This window comes from Lingula anatina, chromosome 6 (assembly GCF_051362555.1).
Source record: "Lingula anatina isolate TDL-2025a chromosome 6, LinAna3.0, whole genome shotgun sequence".
NCBI lineage: Eukaryota > Metazoa > Brachiopoda > Lingulata > Lingulida > Lingulidae > Lingula > Lingula anatina.
In genome coordinates, this window is record NC_141772.1 from 1,469,685 (window position 1) to 1,479,694 (window position 10,010).

Sequence of the window (10,010 nt, forward strand, 5' to 3'; positions counted from 1 at the left end):
TTTTGGTGTGTTTGGGTACTTGAACATGTTGGTCGCGGCTTGGTATATATTGCATGGATATTGCTTCAATATTTCTTGAAAAAAATAACCCTTTTTGTTCAGAGTGCCAAATTATCACCTTAGTTTTATGGTTAAATGCACCATTTTTGCCTTTAATTTCTTTGTGCTTAAAATTTTAAGAAATTAAGATGACAGTTGGTCATCGTTTTTCTTCTCACCGTGGCAGGTGGCTTTGGAGTGGTAGCTTTGTTGTAAAAGTAAGGTGCTCAATTATTTTGACTGGAAAGGTTTGGCCCCTGCCTAGCATTTCCATCATGGCGGTTTAACAGGAAGCTTGGCTTTAAGTCTTTGCTATGGTTATAAACTTCCCTTTTTACATGTGTTTTAAATAAAATTAAATCTTTGAAAATACTTATATGAACCCCAGTGCGTCTTAAATTAAAGTCACAATGTTTTAAGTTCACCTAGGCTCCACCAATTACTTTACCTGTTATCTCACTACACTCTACACATCTTCACATCTTCTGAGTCAAGGTGTGTAATACATCTCTATAATTAAGGGGTACTTGCTTCCGTACTGTAGTTATACTATATTACTTTGGCATGTTAGGTGGCAAGCTTGGATGTATAAGTTCATTTTATGAAAGAAGCTTTGCCTCGGTGATGACAAAAGTATTCAGCTCTGTTATGGCTTATTCATTACTTGAAATTAAACATTTCGTCTTGCAATGTCAAAACAGAAATTCTCTCATAATTAATAATGATTCAGACATTCTTACTAAACACTTTACTCAAGTTTTTATTTCTATTATAGATATGAGAGAAGGCTGCATTGAATATGAATCATGGTAAGGCTGGGAAGAATTAAAATATCAGTGACAAAAGAAGTTCAGTGTGTCTGAGGTAAGCCTACAATGCATTAAACATTCACTAACTTTCACTAATTTTTCACCATTTTCAAATAAACAACAACCTTGGGACTGGCCTTTCTGAAATGGCCTTTGTGTCCTGTCAGAAGAGTGGTAACCAGGGCCTTGGACATAAAAAGGAATCTTATTATGTCCAAGCCGGGGCAGATTTAAATAATTTTGATATGAATGATATCTAATTTCTTGTAATCAGTACAAACTCTTTCAATTTCGTGGGATTATGAGCCTGTAATCAAGAAGCCTTTTTTTATTTAGTTGTAAATTGTACATTAATGTGGTAAACATTATTTCAGTCAAGTCATAACAACAATGACACATTAAACTTCATTGCTTCATTACATAATTTATACTTGGATACTTATAGTTCATAATGCTATTATTATATTTTTTTCTAACATACTGGTTTCCCTTATTTCTGGCATGCCATAAGCAAGGTAGAAGAAAAGGCCCTGAGGAAAATAATATAACTCGAGCTGTCCTTTTTGGAGAAGACCTGGACAAGACTGGCCAACAGAGACTGTTTGAAATATCATTAAATTTATAGTGCTTCTTCGTGACATTTGTAATGATTCCCAATCACCTCACAGACTCTATACATTTCAAAAGTGGACATAAATTTGTTACTGTCATGTGGAAAAAAAACCCAAAACCTAGATATCTATATTTCTTAATAATAAAATGTTACCGATTCTCTGCAAAATTCGGACTGTTTCACTAAAATTTCCCTAAAAGCAGTCACTTACTAGCCAAGTTAATTTTTTCAGCTGTAACATGTACTCCAATTTATTTTATAAATGTTCATTCTAAATGTTGTCTTGATCTATAATGACCTTTTGAAAATCCCACTGTAATTTTTTATCCTCTTTGTAATAAGAAGCCGGTTTATCTTCTTTGATTTGTTTTCGTTCGGCCTATAAGATTCTTAGACCTTGCTGGCCTGTGAGTTGGAAAAGTATGTGACACAGACTGAAATAATCAAGTCAGATGTAGAAGAATATAATTATTTTTATCTGCAAAACTGAAAAAAGCAAACTTATACTGCATAAAACTGAAGCAACTTAATCTTACTTGTGTAGTTATTAATGACTGCTTATGTGTAAAATTTTGGTTTTGTTCATCTATTGATACAGTAAAATGTGGTTTTATGCACATATCTTACTATCACTAAACTTTAGTACAGAGTTGACTTAAAAAGTTGATATGGTAAATAGAAATTGAAATTTGTATTCTCATCTTCATTCATGTCTCATTTTTAAGAGCTCAGTTAATATTAATTTTTCTGATCGATTTGTACATAAATAAATTTATGTATGAATAAAAATTATTATTAATGATAAGCACTATGTTTGTATCTGCAGTCACTTGTTCACAGACAAATATAAACAGTGTTAGTATGTGTTATCCTGAAATAAAGTTTCCAAAATAAATAAATTTTGAACTTGTATTCAGAAAACTATCACATGTATTGTATTGCCTCGACTCAGTGTTTAGAACTTCACTTTAATGCATTATAATATTAAAATTTATAGGCCCTACTGAGGGAAAAATACTTAAAATTAAGAAATTATAAACCAAGGTCACAAAGCATAGGCGCTGTCACAATCTATATGTTTAGGGCTGGAGTGTCCAAACTTTTATGTTTTAATATAATATCGTTTGGCAGAGAGGAATGTCACTTTCACAAGCCAGTTGGGACGTTTTCTATCGACTTATAAGTGATTTATCTCTAGGGTGTGGAATAAAAAGCCTTGTATCATCGATAGAAAATCAAACTCATGGCGACCGTCCTCGGTCACCATCCTATCACCTCTTTCTATGATATCATTCCCTCCCTGCACACTGTTCAAATAATCACCTCTGAATAAAATCGTCAGCATACAGCGCCGTTTTGAAACCACTGATCACGAATTCTAATGCGATATAACGCACATGAAATCAATCTCCAAGCTGAGGAGAGCGACGCAGACGAGAACTTGAGACAGGAGGCCCCCCGTAGCTAGCTCCGCCCACCGTAACAGACATCGGACAATAGAGAGGCTTGCGTGTAATCTCCTCCTGTTATAACTCTTTGGTCGCACGAAGGACGCAGAAAGGACGCCGCTCAGAGTGAACGGGATTTTAGTAAACGTATTTAAACCCATTGTTCAAAACTTAATTTAGCAGTAAAGGCTGAAATGTTTATATTCAAAGGGAACAAAGAATGGGGGCTTATGGCAGCTACATTGTAGCTGAAGTGCTGCTTACATAATATAATTTATTATTTATCTTTTAATTGAATGAAATGCCAATTTTTTGCACCAAGGGACCTAAGTGGGCTCAGTCAACCCCCCCCCCCACCACCCCCAGCTCGTCGGCTGACACACTCAATCAGCTACTATCAAGGCAGTTGCGCACCCACCAGTTTAATAAGTTATGTATAATTTCAAAACTGTTACCAATCGACACAGTAAAATCAGGTGATGTTGTCAACAACCAGGGCGGATCTAAAGTCTAAGCTGTACTAGTTTAATATAGGTTATCTACAGTTCTTGGAAATTGTCACCTGGTCGAGGCAACAAAATTAGGTTAAGTTGTAAACCAACCAGGGCTAGGTTGTACTAGCAGAGATCATGTGATATCAGTAACAGACAGTGATATTCTAGATTCTTGCAGGGGGACAACTAATCTATGTTCATCTTTTTTTTTTAGCATATTTCTGTTTCCTTCTGTCTGAGACTTGAATTATGCCACAATTAATGCATACACAGCATAATTTTCTATTTCACAGGTATTTCATAGTTTAGGGCGAATTAATGTATTAATTGTCGTTTAACGGGTCGACGATGACGTGTCTTAGAAGGAAGGTCATTAGGAGGTACAGGGGGCGCTGTATTCAAAAGGTGAACAGATCACGCGAGGAATACAAGGGAAACGACCATTCGAAGTCAAGCTACGCTGCTGTACGGACATTCCAGCTTATTCCAAATAACATTTTTTGTATAAAACCATTATATAAATATTAATAAGGTTTTCTCTGCGTTGTAAAATTATCAGATTTGTCTAAGTACGAATTGTACCGGAATTGGAATTGGGCTATGAGGGAGATCTAAAGCCTCTCTTACAACCCGTCGTGCGTGCTAAGAGATCGTACGTCCTCGGAGTTCTTGTCAGGCGTAGCGTTGTCGCAGGATGAAAATTAAGTAGTAAGTAGTATGTACTTCATGAGTAGGTGTGTCGTGCTCTAAACGTGGAAGTTGGAAGAAGTAAGGCGCACGCACGATCTGTACTTGTGTCGCACACAGTGAGTGAGATAATCGTAAGTGTTTTCAGAAATCGTACTTACTAAATAAGAGAAACGTAAGAGAAACGTAATGAGCACGGGAGTGTTAAGCACGACACTCGTGCGTCAAATTGGTGGAACGCACGGATAATCAAAATAGTATAAAAGGGAGAACCGAGTCTCTTTATCATTCACTGTTTTGTCTTCCAAAATCGGCAATTCCAAGAAGGATGCGCCATCGACTTTGAACTGAAAGCAGACTGTTCGTATCAGCTTTGATATAGGCGCACGATGCACCTAAGCAAGTACTTGTGACGCACTTTTATCGTGCTGGTCACATGCGTCGTCTCAGTGTGACGCACTTCATAAGTACGATAGTAGTACTCGCCACGCACTTTGGAAGTAAGATAAACCAAGGAGTTATAACAGAAGGAGATTACACGCGTGGGGGCGGAGCCCGTATTACGGTCTCTCATTGGTCGGAATGAATAGAACCCAGAGAACAATGGATGCCTATCTCTGTTACGCTTAATTGTTGCTCTCGTTTAAATCTCGTTTGTTAGTATCTGTGCCTTCGTCTGTTGATTTTTGAGGACAGAAACAGAAACGGAGTCCCAAGTTTCTAAAAAATGAGAGAAATACAGAATTTATATGATATTACGTTGGACAAGGTTTTCAAAAAAACAGGTAAGTGCTTTTAAATGCATAACTACACGAAATATGAAGATAAATTGCAACTTTTATGTCGTAGGGTCTCACTGTGTAAGTGTCCAGCTACACGTTGATCTCGCGAGGTGGTGTGTGGAGAATAAATATTGCACGAAAAATATTTCCCACTCATAACAAGTGCCTATAAATATAGTATCAGATGAAGAAAGTTTGGTCTTTATACAGTTGCAATTGTTAAGTAATTTGTGGCAATAGCAAAGAATAAAACTTAGGTGCACTTTCAGTAGCCGAATAACAAGCAGATGCTTAAGCCGCCATCTTGTTAATATTTCGAAAAAAAATTACTCCAAAAGACATTTTCCTCCTACTTTTTGAAACTTGTGTCACATGACAGTCATAAAATTTAACTAATTTTTATGTGTGCAACACACTTGCTTGAGCAGTATTGTTTTTTTATGCGATTTTACATGTGGTCTAGCTTGGATACGACAATTGACAATTTTCATGAGTTCCGATCAAAAAGTGTTACGCTTGTTACGGCCAAAAGCCTTACCGCTTTTTGTACTTTTCAAATGCAAGATTATAAAAAAATTTGGTGTGTTTAGATTCTTGAACATCTTGGTCGTGGCGTGGTATATATTGCATGGATACTGCTCCAATATTTCTTGAAAAAAATAACCTGATTTGTTCAGAATACCAATTTTTTACTCTAGTGTTATGGGTAAATGTACCATTTTGGCCTTTACCTTTTTCATGTTTAAATCTAAAAAGACTTATCATGACAGTTGGTCATCATTTTTCTTCTCACCATGGTGGGTGGCTTTGGAGTGGTAACTTTGTTGTTAAAGTAAAGTGCTCAGTTTTTTTGACTGGAAAATTTTGCCTCCACCCAGCATTTTCCATCATGGCGGTCTAACAGGAAGTTTGACTTCACAGTGTCTTTGGTATAGTTATTTTTAACTTATTTAGTCTTCTTTTTACATATGTATGTTTTAATTCATATTAAACCTTTGAAAAAAGAACACACATGAATCCTGGTGCTTCTTAATTTAAAGTCTTAAGGTTTTAAGTTCACCTAGGCTCCACCAATTACTTAACCTGTTATCTCACTACACATCTCTCTTTGAGTCAAGGTGTGTAAGACACACCTTATTGTGTAAGACACCTCTATAATTAAGGGGTACTTGCTTCTCTACTTAAATTATACTTCACTACTTTGGCATGTTAGGTGGCAAGCTTGGATGTTTCAGTTCATTTTAAGAAAGAAGCTTTGCCTTGGTGGTTGCAAAAGAATAGAACTCTATTAAGGTTTATTCATTACTTGAAATTAAATATTTCATCTTGTAGTGTTGAAACAGAAATTCTCTCAAAATTGATAATGAATTTGACATGCATATCTTAACACTACTCAAGTTTTTTTTTCTATTATAGATGTGGGAGAAGGCTGCATTGAATATATGAATTATGGTCAGGCTGGAAAAAATTAAAATATGTCAATGAAAAAAGGAGGTCAGTGTGTCTGGGGTAAGTTACTTTTGTCATAATGCCTAAGATGCATTAAACATTCACTAACAACAGTACCCTTTTTAATTTTTTTTTTCAAAATACAACAACCTTGGGCATTTTCCTTTTAGCAACCAGCCTCTCTGAAATCCCCTTTTTGTCCTGTCAGAAGAGTAGGAACCAGGGCGGATTTAAATAATTTCTTGTAATAAGTACAATTTCTTTCAGTTTCTTGGGGTTATTAGCTTGTGATCATGAATCTTGATGTTCTATATAAATTTAGTTGTAAATTGTTCATTTATGTGGTGAACATTATTTCAGTCAAGTCATAACAAGACACATTAAACTTCACTGCGTAATTCCATAATGTCTACATGGATACAAGTAGTTCATAATGCTATTATTATGGTTTTTTTTCTAACCTACAGGTTTCTCTCTTTTCTGAGTGGCATGGCATTAGCAAGGCAGAAGAAAAGGCCCTGAAGAAATTCTCACTTGAGTTGTCCTTTTTGGAGAAGAAACTGGATAAGACTGGCCAACAGAGATTGCATTAAATTAATAGTGCTCCTTTATGACATTTTAAAATATTTTCAGTCACCTAACTGACTCTATACATTGCAAAAGTGGACATAAATTTTATGTTACTGTTACGTGGAAAAAAATTCAAAACCTATATATAAATTGTTGAGTGCCATGGTATAACAGTCTACCTGATTGCCAGTGAAATTTCTGTTTCTGTGAAATTTCTTTAAAGCAGTCACTTACTGCTTACTTACCAGTTAATTTTTTCAGCTGTTACATTTTATAAATGTTCTTACTAAGTGTTGTCTTGATCTATAATAACCTTTTGAAAATCCCATGTTTTTTATCCTATTTGTAAGAATTAACCACTTTATCTTCTAGGATTTTTTTTTCATTCGGCCCATTAGATTCTCAGACCTTGCTGGCCTGTAAGTGGAATAGTATCTGGCACAGACTGGTATCAGCAAGTCAGATAAAAAAGAATATAATTATTTCTATTTGCACGGTTGAAAAAAATGCCATCATAGACTGCATAAAACTGGAAAACTGTAGCAACTTAATCATTCTTATGACTTCATTTATTACTGCTTATGTGTAAAATTTTTGTTTTTGTTCTTCTATTGATATAATAAAATGGTTTCACTCACAGATGCTACTTTCATGAGTATAGAGTATAGAGTGCTTGAGTATAGAGTTGACTTAAAAGATATTTTAAGTTAATATAGTAAATAATAGTTTGAAATTCAATATTCTCATCTTTATTTGTTTCACTTTAAAGAGCTCAGTGAATACTAAAATTTCTGATATGTTTTGTACATAAATATATTTATGAATGAATAAAAATTATTCTTAATGTATAGCACTGTGCACTTGTTTACCGACAAATATGAACAGTGTTAGTACGTGTCAAATAATCCTGAAAAAAAGGGAAATTTCCAAGATAAAGAAATTTATAACGAGTATTCAGTAAACTGACGTGTCGTGGCATTGCCTCAACCTTGGACTAAAATTTTAATTAAATGCATTATAATATTAAAATTATACCGAGTGAGAGAAAAAATACTTTAAGAAATTTAAAACCAGACACAAAGCGTAGGCACTGTCACAATGTATATGTTTATGGGACCTAAGGGCAGGAGGGTCCAAACGTTAATGTATTAATATTATGTCCTTTGGCAGTGAGGACAGACGTTCACTTGAATGTCATTTTCACAAACCACAGTTGGGACGTTTTCTTTTGACTTCTCCTTGGTGATTTTTCACCGGGTTGTGCCATAAAAAAGCCATCTATCACCGACTTAAAAAAGCTCATGGCGACCATCCTCAGTCACCACCTTATAATCGCTTTCTATGATATCGTTCCCTTCCAGCACATCGTCCAAATAATTACCTGTGAAAAAAATCGTCAGCATACAGCAGCGCTTTGACATTACTGATCTCGAATTCTAACGCGAAATAACGCATATGAAATTTATCTCCAAGCTGAGGAGAGCGACGCAGACGAAACCTTGAGACCGGAGGCCCCCCGTAGCTAGCTCCGCCCACCGTAACAGACATCGGACAAAAGAAAGGCTTGCGTGTAATCTCCTTCTGTTATAACTCCTTGGATAAACGCACGGAGGAAGTGCGCTCACCCACCTTTTCGTTAAAGGGTTTGCTTCATGCCGTCAGAATGGCCTGAACGGAACATATTCTTCAGAAAACATGCCCAACTAACGATATCTTAATCCAAATACACAAATTAAAAGCTCATTTTGTAAATTTTTGGCTTTAAAAAACGTCCTATTTGCTCGGCCTGGGAGTTAATGAGCTACGAGGTCACGTGGTCCAATGACGACAATCGAGCCACTGGAGAACAGAGCGTGCTTAGCTGTCAAACTGAGCTGCATTGTCTACCTGTAAGATGACTTCTCTGGCTTCTGATAAAAGTTTATACTCATTCAAATCTCTTACCCGAGGGGTCTAAATCCTCGTGAAGCTGTGTAAAACCATTTCCCGTCTAGTCATTTCTTTAACAAGCATTTCATGATGGTTATCCCAAGTTGTATTAAACACTGCATTTGAATGAGTTAAGGGAAATGTTGATTATTGCATATGAGGTCCATGTTATTTGTGAAATTTAATTTATTTTATTAAACCGCTGACACTCCGTCTTGCATACTTTTATTAAACTGAGGTAAACAATGCCCGTTACCTTGACAAGTCCTATCTTAATCATCCATCTAACTGGAACTTCCTTTACCTCTTAATTAGAGGGTTAAATGGCATTCAATTTGTCTTGCTTGTATCGAACGCACTCTCTATCTAAGCTTTACTCCAGTTATCTCAGGTAAAAATCTACCTGTGCGTTAGTTACAAAGCGCAGCTCCCGTAGACCTGGGGGTACTAGATAAAATCTGAACACCAGGTTTATCGAGGAGCTAGAGAAAGAAAGGAAGAATTTTTCCTGCACAACTTCATAGGAATTTTAACACGGACTTGATCCAGCTTAGACCTCCAAACTAACAGGGTGACATGGGCAATTTTCACAAACAAATCATAAAACTATATTTCAGTTAACCGCCTTTAAAATAAATATACCGTTCTGGGTAAATTAAAAAAGTTATTAAATCGCAAGAATATTTTTGACTTAAATGATGATTTTATTATTAATGGAAATTAAGCTACTATATGAGGTACATTTGCTGTGATTACGCTGTCGTTCATGTTTTGCGTAAGTCTACATTTTGCTGTATGTGCTTGTAATCTTTTTAAATATGTGCGTACAATTTTTGCAGGTCTGGTTACCCCCCTGTTATGTGATGAAAGTATTAATTTGGCAATTAGTTCCTTAGCTTATTTGAATAGAATTGCAGTGTAAAATTTTCAACAAGATGTTGGCGAAATAGCCCATTACTCTTTGTAGGTATTTCCCCCGTCAAAGTTTGTCTAAAATTATCTTTCAATCTTTACTCTTTCAAAGACAGTATAAAGTTACCTGACATATTTTCGTGTAAACTTAATGACAAGCCAAGTGTCTCCAGTTCATTCCGTACTCAATTTCACCCAAGCAAATTTTTTTCTTGAGTAGATCTTTATAGCACGGTGTTATAAGCTTACAAATTTGCAAAAAAAAAAAATGCGTACTG

At 35.7% G+C, this 10,010-nt stretch overlaps 1 long non-coding RNA gene across 3 annotated transcripts; it reads left to right on the plus strand.

The window, feature by feature from the left end:
• The first annotated feature begins 4,193 nt into the window (after nucleotides 1–4,193).
• LOC147760970 (uncharacterized) lies at nucleotides 4,194–7,530 on the plus strand. Of its 3 annotated transcripts, none has more exons than XR_015335139.1 (3): nucleotides 4,607–4,875; nucleotides 6,289–6,381; nucleotides 6,789–7,530. It is a non-coding gene; the product is annotated as an uncharacterized LOC147760970 (long non-coding RNA). The 3 variants fall into 3 exon arrangements; XR_015335138.1 differs by lacking the exon at nucleotides 4,607–4,875 and adding an exon at nucleotides 5,301–6,165; XR_015335137.1 differs by having other exon boundaries at nucleotides 4,194–6,381.
• The last annotated feature ends 2,480 nt before the right edge of the window (nucleotides 7,531–10,010 follow it).